At 44.9% G+C, this 14982-nt stretch overlaps 1 protein-coding gene across 1 annotated transcript in view; it reads right to left on the reverse strand.

Moving 5' to 3' along the window:
* The window catches only part of LOC141257813 (pecanex-like protein 2), a 1433759-nt gene that overhangs the window by 781364 nt on the left and 637413 nt on the right, over positions 1-14982 (reverse strand). The window lies entirely within an intron of this gene.

Raw genomic sequence — 14982 nt, forward strand, 5'->3', positions numbered from 1 at the left:
CTAAAAATAATTCTACTCAATATTAATAACAACATAATAATAACATATTAATTATAATTATATTAAATTAATATTAATTGTATCACTTAACCCCTTTCCGACCAAGTCAGTAAAAATACGTAGCTGTGCCCTGGGACTTATGGACCAGCTACGTACTATTACGCATAATGCGATCGCGCCCGCACACAAACGGTGCAGGGCGATCGCCGCCGGGTGTCAGCTGATTGTCACAGCTGACAACCGGTACTATGTGCCAGGAGCGGTCCCGCACTGCTCCCAGCACATTAATCCCTGCAATGCTGTGATCGAAGTCGATTGCAGCATTGTGGAGGCAAGGAGTGAGGTAAGCGCCGGTACTCACCTCCTCTCCGGCCTCCAGCGATGTCTGCGGCGGCTCCCGGATGTTGTCATGATGACCCAATGTCGTCATGACAACATCCGGGTCACCAGGAGGCAGGAAGTTACTTTGGTCATGCGCTGTGCAGCGCTGACAGGCAGCATGGCATAGGGAGCTGCTGCTCTCTATGCTATGCAGCCGATTAGGCTGCAAAAAGTGAAAGTCCCATAGTGGGACAATGTGTAAAAGTAAAAAAAAGGGTAGGAAAGTGAATTTAAAAAAAAAAAAAAATGAAAAAATTGATCAGGCTGCAAAAAGTGAAAGTACTATAGTGGGACAATGTGTAAAAGTTAAAAAAAAAAGGTAGGAAACTGAAAAAAATGTAAAAAAAATTGTAAAAATATTAAAAAAAATAAAAAAAAAATAATCCCCAAAAAAGAAAAATAAATTGTACCCATAATTTTTATTTATTATGAAAAAAAAAATAAACCAATAAAAGCACACATATTTGGCATCGCCGCATCTGAAACGACCTGACCTATAAAACTGTAACACTAGTTAACCCCTTTAGTGAACACGGTAAAAAATAAAAATAAAAGACTAAGCAAAAAACAATGCTTTATCATCATATTGGCAAACAAAAAATGGAATAATACGCAATCAAAAATACGAATCTAAATAAAAATGGTACCGCTGAAAATGTCATCTTATCCCACAAAAAACAAGCCGCCATACAGCTCCATCGTCCAAAAAATAAAAAAGTAATAGTTCTCAGAATAAAGCGATACAAAACAATTATTTTTTCTAGAAAATAGTTTTTATTGTGTAAAAGCGCCAAAACATAAAACGTACTGACATGACTCTGTCAGCCAAAATATGGAAAAATTATAGCTCTCAAATATGGCGATGCAAAAACTAGTCTTTGCAAAAAAATGCATCTTTTAGTGTGTGACAGCTGTCAATCATAAAAACCCAATATGAATCTGGTATCGCTGTAATTGCACTGACCCAAAGAATAAAGTCGTCTAATCACTTAGACCACACGAGGAACGGCTTAAAAAAATAAACTCTGGTGTTAGGCTTGTTCTAGGGTTAGGGTTGTGCTAGGGATAGGGATGGGCTAGGGTTAGGGTTGGGGTTAGGGTTGGGGTTGTGCTAGGGTTAGGCTTGGGCTAAAGTTAGGGTCGGGCTAAAGTTAGGGTCGGGCTAGGTTTAGGGTTGGGCTAGGTTTAGGGTTGGGCTAGGGTTAGGGTTGGGATTTTTTCAAAAGTAAAGAAAAAAAAATGATGATGATATGGAGACCCTGCTTGGGTATGCAGTGAATATCGCGGGTGTTTGAGTGACATGCTTGTGTCTCTGCCCCATATGCTTTGCGGCCAAAAAAAAGTTGCTGGGATCGCCTACCATGCACGAGCAATCCCTGCATGTTTTTTTATCGGTGTCTAACCACCATGAAACATGTGGGGCGGGGACTCGAAAATGTCACTCGAGCACCCGTGATACATGGTGCATACCCAAGTACCCAATGCAAACTCAAGCAACGAACACTTGCGCTCAAGACTAATGACAACTTATTCAATGTGATGACCTAATGTTATCAATTTCTGTCGTACCTCTGGGATCAAAATGTACACTATACCACTTGATAAAATCCTTGAGGGGTTTAGTTTCCAAAATAGTGTCACTTGTGGGGGGTTTCCACTGTTTAGGCACATCAGGGGCTCTTCAAACGTAACATGGCATCCACTAATTATTCAAGCAAATTTTACATTCAAAAAGTCAAATGGCGCTCCTTCCCTTCCGAATCCTGTCGTGCGCCCAAGCACGTCATTTCACCAATTTGATTAGCCCGCGGTTTGCCACATGACGATTGGACACAGTTTCTTTAAATATACGCTTTTGGTATTCATTCATTGCCCCTTGATAAAGGCCCATGCCGAATCGAGCGGCGGGGTTGAGCTCACAGGTTAGGGTTCTCCGGGATACACATCTTTATACAGGTAATATACCAGCACCTTATATGTTGTTGTTGGTTTTAGACAATATTGTGTATGTACTCATGTACATTGTTTACCTGCTATAGTAGACCCGTGATTGTGATTTTCTGCATTTAATGCATATGTGTAAAAAAAACAGATACTGTCATATTATAGATATAGTACATGTTAACCATATGCATGCTCACTTAGTCTACCTGTGTGCTCCTTTCTATATGGCAATTGTTGTTGATGTTTTTATTCCACATTAATCTGCCTATATTTTAAATAATAAAGTTTATTTGATCTTTTGTATACTCTGGACGTTTTTATCATTATTTAGGCGACTTAGTCGTCTCTCCCCCCGTGCGCCCAAGCAGTGGTTTTCCCCCACATATGGGGTATTGGCTTACTCAGGAGAGATTGCACAACCTGTTGCATGGTGCAATTTCTCCTGTTACCCTTACAAAAATGGAAAACTGGGGTCTGAAAAACATTTTTGTGGCAAAAATGTGAATATTTTATTTTCACGGCTCCATGTTATAAACTTCTGTGAAGCACCTTGGGGTTCAAGGCACTCACCACACATCTAGATAAGTTCCCTGAGGGGTCTAGTTTCCAAAATGGTGTCACTTGTGGGGGGTTTCCACTGTTTAGGCACATCAGGGGCTCTCCAAACGCAACATGGCGTCCGCTAATTATTCAAGCAAATTTTACATTCAAAAAGTCAAATGGCGCTCCTTCCCTTCTGAGCCCTACCGTGCGCCCAAACAGTGTTTTTTCCCCATGTATGGGGTATCTGCGTGCTCAGGGGAAATTACACAACAAATTTTGGGGTCCATTTTTTCCTGTTACCCTTGCAAAAATAAAAACAAATTGGGTCTAAAGTAACATTTTTGTGAAAAAAAGTTAAATGTCCATTTTTTTCTTCCCCATTCCAAAAATTCCTGTGAAGCACCTGAAGGGTTAATAAACTTCTTGAATGTGGTTTTGAGCACCTTGAGGGGTGCAGTTTTAGAATGGTGTCACTTTTGGGTATTTTCTGTCATAAAGACCCCTCAAAGTCACTTCAAATGTGATGTGGTCCCTAAAAAAAATGGTTTGTAAATTTTGTTGGAAAAATGAGAAATCGCTTGTCAACTTTTAACCTTTATAGCTCCCTAATAAAAAAAATTTTGGTTCCAAAATTGTGCTGATGTAAAGTAGACATGTGGGAAATGTTATTTATTAACTATTTTGTGTGACATATCTCTCTGATTTAAGGGCATAAAAATTAAAATTTTGAAAATTGCGAAATTTTCAACATTTTTGACAAATTTCCGATTTTTTCACAAATAATAAATAAACGCAAGTGATATCAAAGAAATTTTACCACTATCATGAAGTACAATATGTCACGAAAAAACAGTCTCATAATCAGCGGGATCTGTTGAAGCGTTCTAGAGGTATTACCTTATAAAATGACAGTGGTCATATTTGTAAAAATTGGCCCTGTCATTAACGTGCAAACCACCCTCGGGGGTAAAGAGGTTAATATTGAGCAGAATTAAGTATGCTGACATCCCCCTATTTACCGTATAAGCCCGCACACAGCCCCCCTATATACCGTATGAGCCCACACACAGCCCACTATATACCGTAAGAGCACTCACATAGCTTCCTATATACAGCATGAGGCCCTACATAGCCTCCTATATACAGTATGAACCCATAAACAGCCCTCCTACATACAGCGTGAGCACACACATAGCCTCCTATATACAGCCTGAGCCACCATATAGCATCATATACTGTATATAGCATGATCCCCCACATAGCCTCCCATTTACAGTATGAGTTCCAATATAGCCTCTAATATACAGCATGAGCCCCACATAGCCCCCTATATACAGCATGAGCCTCACATATAACATATACAGCATGAGCCCCCACATAGCCTCTTATATATAGCATGAGCCCCCACATAGCCCTCCATAGATAGATGAGCCCCCCATAGCCTCCCATGTATACAGTGGCATGTAAAAGTTTGGCCACCCCTAGTCAAAATCACTGTTATTGTGAACAGGTAAGCAAGATGAAGATGAAATGATTTCTTAAAGGCCTAAAGTTGAAGATGACACATTTTCATTGTATTTTAGGCAAACAAAAATATTGTAATTTTTAAATTTTAAAAATTACAAAAGGAAAATGGGCCGACACAAAACCTTGGGCCCCCTTGGAGATTTGTGTACTCAGATAACTTTGACAAAGGTTCCAGACCTTAATTAGCCTGTTAGAGTTCTGGCTTGTTCACTACCATTGTTAGGAAAGGCCAGATGATAAAAATTTCACAGCTTGATAAACCCAGACTAGACTTGTGCCAAAAAGCAGCAGCCATGGGTTCTACTAAGCAGCTGCCTAGCTATCTGAAAATGAAAATGGTGGAGGCCCACATAGCAGTGGAAGGCTATAAGAAGATAGCAAAGTGTTTTCAAGTTGAGCTTTCTTCAGTTCAAAATGTAATTAAGAAATGGAACTTAACAGTAACACTGGAAGTCAAAATAATGTTTGGAAGACCAAGCAAAATTTCAGTGAGCGCTGCTATTAGGATTGCTAGAGAGGCAAATGAGAACCCAAACTTGATGGCAAAATACCTTCAGAAAGATTTAGCATACTCTGGAGTTGTGGTACATTGTTCTACTGTTCAGAGACACCTACACAAATATGGCCTGCATGAAAGGGTCATCAGAAGAAAACCTCAAATGCGTCCTCACCATTAGTGTCAGTGTCAGAAGTATGCAAAAGAACATCTAAACAAGCCTGATGCATTTTGAAAACAAGTCCTGTGGACAGATGGGGTTAAAATAGAACTCTTTGGCCACAATGATAAAAGGTATGTGTGGAGAAAAAAGGGCACAGAATTTCAGGAAAACAACATCTCGCCAACCATTAAGCATGGGGTGGATCAATTATGCTTTGGGGTTGTGTTGCAGCCAATGGTAAGGGGAACATTTCAAGGGTAGAGGGAAGAATGGATTTAATGAAAATGTAACAAATTCTTGATGCAAACATAACACCATCTGTAAAAAAAAAAAGCTGAAGTTGAAAAGAGGATGGCTTCAACAAATGGATAATGATCCTAAACACATGTCAAAATCCACAATAGACTACCTCAAAAGGAGCAAGCTTAAGGTTTTACAATGGCCCTCACAGTCCCCTGATCTGAACATCATTGAAAATCTGTGGCAAGATTTCAAAATAGCAATGGATGCAAGACGACCCAGAAATCTCACAGAAGTGGAAGAATTTTCCAAGGAAGAATGGATAAAAATCCCTCAAACAAGAAGTGAAACACCATTTTCCTTTTTGTAATTTTTAAAATGTCTAAAACACAAATACAAAGGAAATGTGTCATCTTTAACTTTAGGCCTTTTAGAGATCATCTCAACTTCAACTTGCTTAGTTGTTCACAATAACAGTAATTTTGACCAGGAGTGCCAAAACTTTTACATGCCACTGTAGCATGAGCCCTCACATAGCCTGCCATATAGCATGAGCCCCCACATAGCCTTCCATAAATATAGCATGAGCCCCCACATAGCCTCCTATATAAAGCATGAGCCCCAGATAGCCTTTCTTTTACATAACAGTATGAAACCTACATAACCCTCCTATATACAGTATGAGCCCACATAGCCTTTCTATACAGGGCATAGTCTCCCATATATAGCATGAGCCCCCAGATAGCCTCCCTTATACAGTTTGAGCCCCACATAGCCTCCTATGTAGAGTATGAGCCCCACATAGCCTCCCAATATACATACAAATATCCCATACACATAAAAAAAACACATACTCTTATCTCTCCTGTTCCCCCGGTGCTCTTCCTCTCTCCTGTCTCCGGTGCATTGACTCCACAGTGCACGGTTCATGCGATGAAATGACGTCATTACGTCAGCTATCTCACATGCACTGTGGCCACTCCTTCACCAATGTAAGCAACTCTGTCAGTATCCCAAGGATGCAGATAGCAGTAAAGGCAGCGGCGGCGGATAGACGGTGAGTGGGGAGGGCATGGTGCAGATCATGGGCCACTGTTCCAGCCCTTCAGTTGTCTCGTTTGCTGCTCACCCATTGTTTAGAGCATATTGTATTTAATGTAAAACAGTATGCACTAAGCTACTAAGCTACCTTTACTGGTGACTGTAGACAGGAAGCAGGATATTCTTTTTGTAAATGCTTGTGTGGCACCCCAGGGGTCTGGTTGTCACAGTAATAGAAATATTATGTCTGAGAGCAAGTGGGAGGTTTCTCTGGTCAGGAGCCCTAAGCATGCAACACGGCCCACCCAGACCTGGGAGGGGAGGAATCTGCCCTTATAAACTGGGTCTGGGGCGGGATTAGGCCAGACAGAGCCTGCAGAACAAGCAGAGCAGTCAGAGCCTGGAAAGAGAGAGTTACAACAGGAGCTCTGTAGGAGCAGGAGTGAGTGCCAGAGGCTGGAAGCTAGATAGCTCGCCTTGGCTGAAGACACTAAACCCGGACACGGAGTCCGAGGCTGTGGGGACATCCAGGTCCAGCAGCAGAATCCAACCGGCAGGGGATTCCATGTCCTCTGGCCTTAGAAGCCCGGAGGCACAGTCACAAGCAAGGGACCAGCACCGCCATCGTGAAGCAGAGGCTAACGGAAGGCCCCAAGTCACCGGCCATACGGGTGAGCACCACACGGTATACTCAGGGACGTGGGCTACTTCTACCCGCATAGAGCAAGGTAGCCAGGAAAGAGTGCAGATAGTCGGGGAGGCCTACAACTCCACCTGGCCAGGGGAGATCCTACTTGCTTACAGACTGACCAGGCCCCTACTGCTAACCAGTACTCCCGGGAGGGTCTGCGTTATACCATCAGTAAAGACCCTGAACGGCACCACACGTCTCTGTGTTTCATCGCCGCACCAGCACCATTACTACTGGGACGCTAAAACCATCACTCCCATCATCTCACATTAGCTGCCCTGAGGCAATACTTCTCCCGTGGGGAGTTATTCCATACTCGGCTGCGCAAATTACATCAGCCACAGCGGTCTGCAGCGCAGCGGCGGTCCCCACTGACCGCAATCCACGGGTGGCGTAGTCGGACATTGTTATTACCTAAGACTGCCACTGGTTTGACCGCCCTGGGCACGGACCGGGTCACCGCCACGGAGGACTACAACCCCCAGCGATCCGGCTCCGGGTATCCCCTGCACAACACAGGCCCAGGGGGCGCGTCACTTGTACTGTATATACAGGAGATTCAGGGTCATTTATCATAGGCAATATGTATCCAGCATAGAATTTTGATCATAAGCAAGAGGTCCCTTTTATGTAGACAATAGCGAAGAACGAACACTAAAATGCTTGAGTGCTCCGTACTGGAATCAAGCAGGTTGGACGCTCGAATGGGCTTGACTCGAATAATGAGTATAATGGAAGTCAATAACAAACTCGAGCATTTTTTCAGAAGACCCTAACAGGAGGGCTGTGGGGCAGGAAAATTACTGAAATGGATGGAAACAGCGCTCAAGTTGAATGGGAACAGCAAGGGGAAGACACCTGGAGAAATCTCTGACCCACAGGTTGCTGCTGGAAACAATGTTACCAGAGTTTTACTCCACTTTTACAGGCTGACAATAAAACATACAAAACCAAATATAAAACAGATTTTATAGGAAAAATGCTAGGAAACATTCTTTCCTGTATAAAGAGAAAAAAAATCCTCCTCGTCTACCCCTTTATAGCCGGGCCATCTCTCACCGAATTTCCCCGACACCTATTACTACAGTAGATTACGTAGTAGAGGGGGAAATAAAACTGCACCCACTGGTAGTCACTGATAAATGCAAATTTAACATTTTACTACATTATCTGGACATGTGGTGTGTGTGACATGATCAGACACATCCTGTTTAATTTATGAAGGAGGGACTGAAAACTCATCAAGCCTCACACAACAATGCAAGAACATCCAAAAATTAGAAGAAAGAGGGACTCTGATACAACCAGTATTAAACATAAAGGAGGGTCTCATACACATTCTTGTAAAACTGTTAGGTAAAATAAACAGTGACTGTTAAGGGAGAAGCGCACAATAGGGTAAAACCCTAATATCAGAGACAGTAAAAACAATAGGTTTGCTCACCTTGGGTGTTTGTGTGAAGCCACAACCACTATAAAGGTTTAGATAGCCAACTGCCACTGCCCTGTGGCTGGGGGAGAGGTCCGCCAGATGGAAATTACCAAAACAGGATAAAAACATGTTTAAAAATTGGCTGCACTGCTGGAAAGAAGTATATTGCTGCGATATTCTTTAGAAGGTTCTTTATTGTCCACGGGCATACCACGACTGATTGGGGTCAGACAATCACAGTGTCAGGTGACACATACACTAGGATACTAGGTGGAATGACCCCGTACTCCGTAATCAGATTTGTCAGGAGCTTTCTGAGAGGGTAAAGGATGCCTTTGCCCTGTATGTGACCCCAGTTTCTCTGGAGGCGGCCATGTCTCTAACTATCCGTGTAGACTGCTGTCTCAGAGAGAGACAAAAGGGAATACTCAATTTTCAGGGAGGCATGTGTCTAATGTACTTAGGCCTGAGTCCACTGAGGAACCCATGCAATTGGGGGGAGGGCAACTTGTTGCACCAGTCCTCCAGTGGTTCGGCACAAAAGGGGAATGTGTTTCTTTTGTGGGGGAATGGCTCATTTTGTGGATACCTGCCCATCCATATGTAACCCCAAACAGAAAACTAAGAAGCTCAGGTTGCATGGAGGTTAGGAACCTGGGTGTACATATTTCCTCTGTTGGTATGTCGAATTCTTTCTACCCACCGAAATCCTTTTAGGAGCAAGAAAGGTGTTCATTTATGCCTTTCCGGACAGTGGGACAGGGTTTAATCTGGTTGACGCTCAGTTCATCCAGACCCAGGGCCATATTCCGCATTAGTTGTCAAGAGCTGTTCCAATAATTACAATAGATCACCCCCCCCCCCTTGAATCAGGGGCATTTCACTCAGGTCATTCAGGATATATGTCTTTATGTTGGGGCCATGCACACTGAATTCCTCAAATGTTATGCGTTAGAGGGGTTGCCCTTCCTAGTGGTTGCTGGCATACCTTGGCTGACGTTAAACAATCCTGTAGTGCACTGGCAAGCACGGGTGATAGTGAGGTGAAGCAATTACTGTCAAAATAACTGCATGAGCACTTGTTTATCCATGGCAACTACCAGGTCTCTTCGGTCGTATTTGTCTGATTCCGAGGATGTGTTTTGGAACAAGGGTGTCAAGAACTACCACCTCATCGCCCATATGATTACTCAGTCAATTTGAGTTCATCAATGACTTTTCGGTAGTGGCCAAACCACTTACAGATAAGACCAGGGAAGGAACAGACTTTTCCAAAATATCTAAACCAGCCTGTGAAGCTTTTGCTACCTTGAAAAAATGTTTTATGTTCCTATTCTTATACAGCCTGACATTACTCAACCGTTCATTGTGGAAGTAGATGCGTCAGAGGAAGGGGTTGGTGTTGTATTGTCACAGTGTTTGTCTCCAAGTAAATGGCGTCCGTGTGAATATTTCTCCACAAAATTATCATCCGATGAAAAGAATTATGACATGGTAATAGGGAGCTCTTGGCAATAAAGTTTTCCTTCAAAGGAATGGCGTCATTTTTTGGAGGGGCCAGTTCATCCGGTCATGGTCAACACTGATCACTAGTGTTGAGCGAGCATGCTCGACACTGCTCGGTACTCGCCCGAGCATCTCTCTACTCGGGATGTTCGGCGAGCACCGAGCATTTCTGGGTCACTCGGGCGGTAGCTCGGGACTCCGCCCTGCATGTTTGGCGCTCTTTACAGAGCCAATGAACATGCAGGGATTGCCAGCCAGTCACTGTAATGCCGTAGCCATGTTGGTTGTGGGCATTACAGTGATTGGCTGGCCGCACAGCGTCACCTCGAGTATTTAAAACCGGGCGCCGCCATCTTGGGCACAGTCGCTCCAGATCAGACGGTGTAGGGAGAGTGCTGCTGAGCTAGGGAGAGATTTATACTGCGAAATAGGTAGTGTAGGGTCTCTAAAGCCTGCAAAATCAAACAAACAGTCCTTCTCAGGACTAATATCCATCCCAGATATCAGGCAGGCAGGTAGTCTGTATAGGAGATGCAGTGGTTATACTAGAAAACACTGCATTACAGTCCTGTGTGCTGCTTTTCAAATTGCTAGACTTAGCCCCAGGTCTCAGGGGTCAGGAAAAATCCTTTTTTTTTCATCTAAATCCTTTTTTTTTTTTTTCCTTAGTCAGATGTACAAATACCGGTCTTATTAACCTTTTGGTATCCCCCCCCCCAAAAAAAAAAATTGAGTGTGTCTGTGAGTGTTCAGACACAAATATATCTGTTTAAAAGAGTCTGGTATAGGCCAGATAACTAGAACTGTTGTTTTGAGGTTCCACGGTTCAAATCTCTGTATTATCCATTTTTTGCCCTTTTTCCATAAAAAAAACAGTTTAAGTGTCTCACTGACTGTTCAGACACAAATATATCTGTTTTAAAGATTCTGGAGTAGGCCAGAGAACTAGAACTGTGGTTTTCCTCTTCCACAGTTCAAATCTGGGTGTAATCCACCTTTTTGCATTAAAAAAACTGTTTCAGTGTCTAGCTGACTATTCAGACACAAATATATCTGTTTAAAAGATTCTGGTGTAGGCCAAAGAACTACAACTGTGGTTTTCCTCTTCCACGGTTCAAATCTGGGTGTAATCCACCTTTTTGCATAAAAAAAAACAGTTTCAGTGTCTCGCTGACTGTTCAGACACAAATATATCTGTTTAAAAGATTCTGGTGTAGGCCAGAGAACTACAACTGTGGTTTTCCTCTTCCACGGTTCAAATCTGGGTGTAATCCACCTTTTTGCATAAAAAAAACAGTTTGAGTGTCTCGCTGACTGTTCAGACACAAATATATCTGTTTAAAAAAATCTGGAGTAGGCCAGATAACTAGAACTGTGGTTTTCCTCTTCCACGGCTCAAATCTGGGTGTAATCCACCTTTTTGCATAAAAAAAACAGTTTGAGTGTCTCGCTGACTGTTCAGACACAAATATATCTGTTTAAAGGATTCTGGTGTAGACCAGAGAACTAGAACTGTGGTTTTCCTCTTCCACGGTTCAAATATGGGTGTAATCCACCTTTTTGCATAAAAAAAACAGTTTGAGTGTCTGGCTGACTGTTCAGACACAAATATATCTGTGTAAACGATTCTGGTGTAGGCCAGAGAACTAGAACTGTGGTTTTCCTCTTCCACGGTTCAAATCTCCTTTTTATTACCCTTTTGCCATTGATAGTGCGAGTGTAAGCTATTTTACTTCATTTTCAATGGGTAAGGCGCGTGGCAAGGGATGTGGGACTGGACGTTCTGGTGATGGTGCGTGCAGAGGACGACAGCCACATCTTCTCGCTCCCAGTTCTTGACCGAATTACTAGGGAAGCACACAACAGCAGCACTATTGCGAACTGATCAGTGTGAACAGGTTAATAATTGGATAGCAGATACTACTTCCAGTTACCTGGGCACCACCACCTCCGGTCTGTCTTCCACACAGTCAAGTGTTAGTAGCCGTGAGTCTCGACTGCATACTCCTCCTCACCCTGATGCTCCTTCCTCCCACCATGCCGAGTGTCGTCAGACAGCAACTGATCCCACAGTTGGACACTCTGAAGAGCGTTCACTGGTCCATTTCCATATTTGGGCCCCTCGCCTGCTCCGCTTGAAGTGGTAGAAGAGGAGATCCCATGTTGCGATGCCAAATATTTGAACAGCCACGGCCACAGGAAGTCGACGCTGGCAATTTGTCACAAGAAGTGGACGATGACGAGACACAATCGCCATGAAGTGAGGAGGAGGACCGTGGTGTGGAAGTGGAAGAGGAGGAGGTGGTGGATGATCTAGTAACTGACCCAACGTGGCAGGAGGACACGCAGAGCGAGGCCAGCAGCACACAGGGGGAGGGAGGCAGAGTACCCCAACAGGCAGGATGAAGCAGTGTGGTGGCCGCAGACAGAAGGAGGGCAACCGTTCCCCGTAACACCAACACGAGGGACGTTGCCAGTACAACCGGTAGGTCTTCCAGAGTCTGGTATTTTTTTAAAGACTCTGCTGATAACCACAAAAAGGCCATTTGTACCACCTGCCAGGCCAGCATCAGCAGGGGTGACAAAACTACCAGCCTGACCACCACCAGCATGATCAGGCACATGTCAGTAAAGCACCCGACTTTGTGGGGGAACCTCAGGGTCCACGACCAGTGTCAGCGGGTGTCACCACTGCTTCTACCGCTGTTGTGCGTGGAAGAGAACCCCCTGTTGTGCATGCAAGGCAATCCCCTGTCCATACTGCATGCAAAGATGCCCCCTCCTCTCAGTCTTCACTTGTTATGGCAGCTTCTCAAGAAACAGCATCAACGTCCACGTCCACGTCCCACCGCAGCATTCAATTGTCCATATCCCAGACCTATGAACGAAACCGCAAATTCGCAGCCAACGCCCCACAGGCCACAGTCCTAAATTCGCACATTTCACAACTGCGGTGGCCATCCCTCGGTACTCGGTTCCCAGCCGACACTATTTTGCCCGGTGTGCCATCCCTGCACTACATAAGCACGTATCCCAAAACATCTGCCGTGCCCTCAACAACGCAGTTACTGAAAGAGTCCAACTGACAATGGACACGTGGACAAGTGCTTGTGGCCAGGGATGGTACATCTCAATGACGGCACACTGGGTAAACATAGTGGAAGCCGGGACCCAGTCGGACCTTGGGACGGAACACATCCTCCCCACACCGAGGATTGCGGGCCCTATGTCAGTCAGAGTTGCCCCCACAGTGTACAGCTCCTGCGCATCATCCTCCTTTTCCTCATGTTCAGCCTCCATCTCAGATATCACCACATCAGTTACAAGCTGGAAGCACTGCAGTACTGCCTCAGCCAAGCGGCAACAGGCTGTGCTGAAACTCATAAGCTTAGGTGATAAACCTCACACTGCTTGTGAGTTGTGGACAGCTGTGAAAGAGCAGGCAGATCTGTGGCTGAGACCGCTGAACCTACATCCAGGCATGGTCATGTGTGACATTGGCCATAACCTGGTGGCGGCTCTGAGGCGAGGCGAGATCACACACGTACCATGCCTAGCTCATGTGCTTAACCTCGTGGTTCAGCGGTTTCTTAAATCATACCCCGAGTTGCCAGATCTGATCGTCAAAGTACATCAGCTCATTTTCGGAAGTCGGCTACAGCTTCCGCCGCCATTTCTGTGTTACAGCAGCGTTTGCAGCTTCCGGCACACCGACTGGTGTGTGATGTCCCTCATGTTGGAACTCTACCCTCCACATGTTGCAAAGGATTTGTGAGCAGAAGAGAGCAGTTGTGGAGTACCAGCTGCAACAAGGCCGTCGATATTCAGGTCAGACTCCACACATAAGACCTCAGGAGTGGACCTGGATGTCTGACATATGTACCATCCTGACAAACTTTGAGGAGTCCACCAAGATGGTGAGTGGCGATGACGCCATCATTAGCGTCAGCATCCCACTTGTCTGTCTATTGCAACGCTCTCTGCAGAGAATTAAAGAGGAGGCATTGCAGCCAGAGTATGATGAGATGGATCAAGAAGCCATAGCGGGCGTTTACAAACAGCTCAGCCTCATCTCATCCCAACGTGCATTGGGGGACAATGAGGGAGAGGAGGAGGAGGAGGAAGAACAGGAGATGGTATCATGCGCTGTAGACGGTAGTACCTGTACAACTGTCATACCGTCGGTTCAGCGTGGGTGGCCTGAGTACAGGAGGGAGGAGGAGGAGGAGAGCATGGTCAGTCGTCATCTTGGTGAGGACACGGAAGTCTTGCCCGTTACCAGTCTGGCACCCATGGCTGACTTTATGTTACGCTGCCTTAACCGTGACCCTCGCGTTGTCAAAATGTTGGTGACAGTCATTACTGGTTGGTTACACTTTTAGACCCCCACTACAAGGAGAACTTTCACTCTCTTATTACTGAGGTGGAGAGGTCTACAAAAATGGGGCAGTACCAGAAAGCCCTTGCTGCAGAACTGTTAAAAAACTTCCCATCTGAACACGCTAGCAGCAGAGGTCACAGTTCGTTGCCCAACCAAGGCATACAGGCGAGAGAGACGCAACTCCAATCCAGCAGAGGCAGGAGAACACTGTCAATGTTCTGGGACGGTTTTCTGAGACCCACTCAGCTTACAGGCTCTGAGGCACGGGGTACTGTCACAAGGAGTGGAAAGTTTTAAAGATGGTGAGGGAGTACCTTGCCGACCGTACCAGCCTCCTCCGTGATTCCTCTGTGCCTTTTAATTATTGGGTATCCAAGCTGGACACTTGGAATGAACTCGCTCTCTAAGCCTTGGAGGTCCTGGCCTGCCCTGCCGCTAGCGTGTTATCGGAGCGTGTTTTTAGTGCCGCTGGGGGAATTATAACTGATAAGCGAACTCACCTATCAACTGACAATGCTGACAAGTAGTGTTGAGCCACCCCCGTAGTGTTCGAGTTCGGTTCGGTTCGTCGAACACCCGTGTGTTCGCCGAACTGTTCGTCGAACTGTTCGTCGAACACCTTCGAACACCGTTAAAA

This window comes from Phyllobates terribilis, unplaced genomic scaffold (assembly GCF_046119375.1).
Source record: "Phyllobates terribilis strain yellow unplaced genomic scaffold, ASM4611937v1 Scaffold_3__8_contigs__length_932513732, whole genome shotgun sequence".
NCBI lineage: Eukaryota > Metazoa > Chordata > Amphibia > Anura > Dendrobatidae > Phyllobates > Phyllobates terribilis.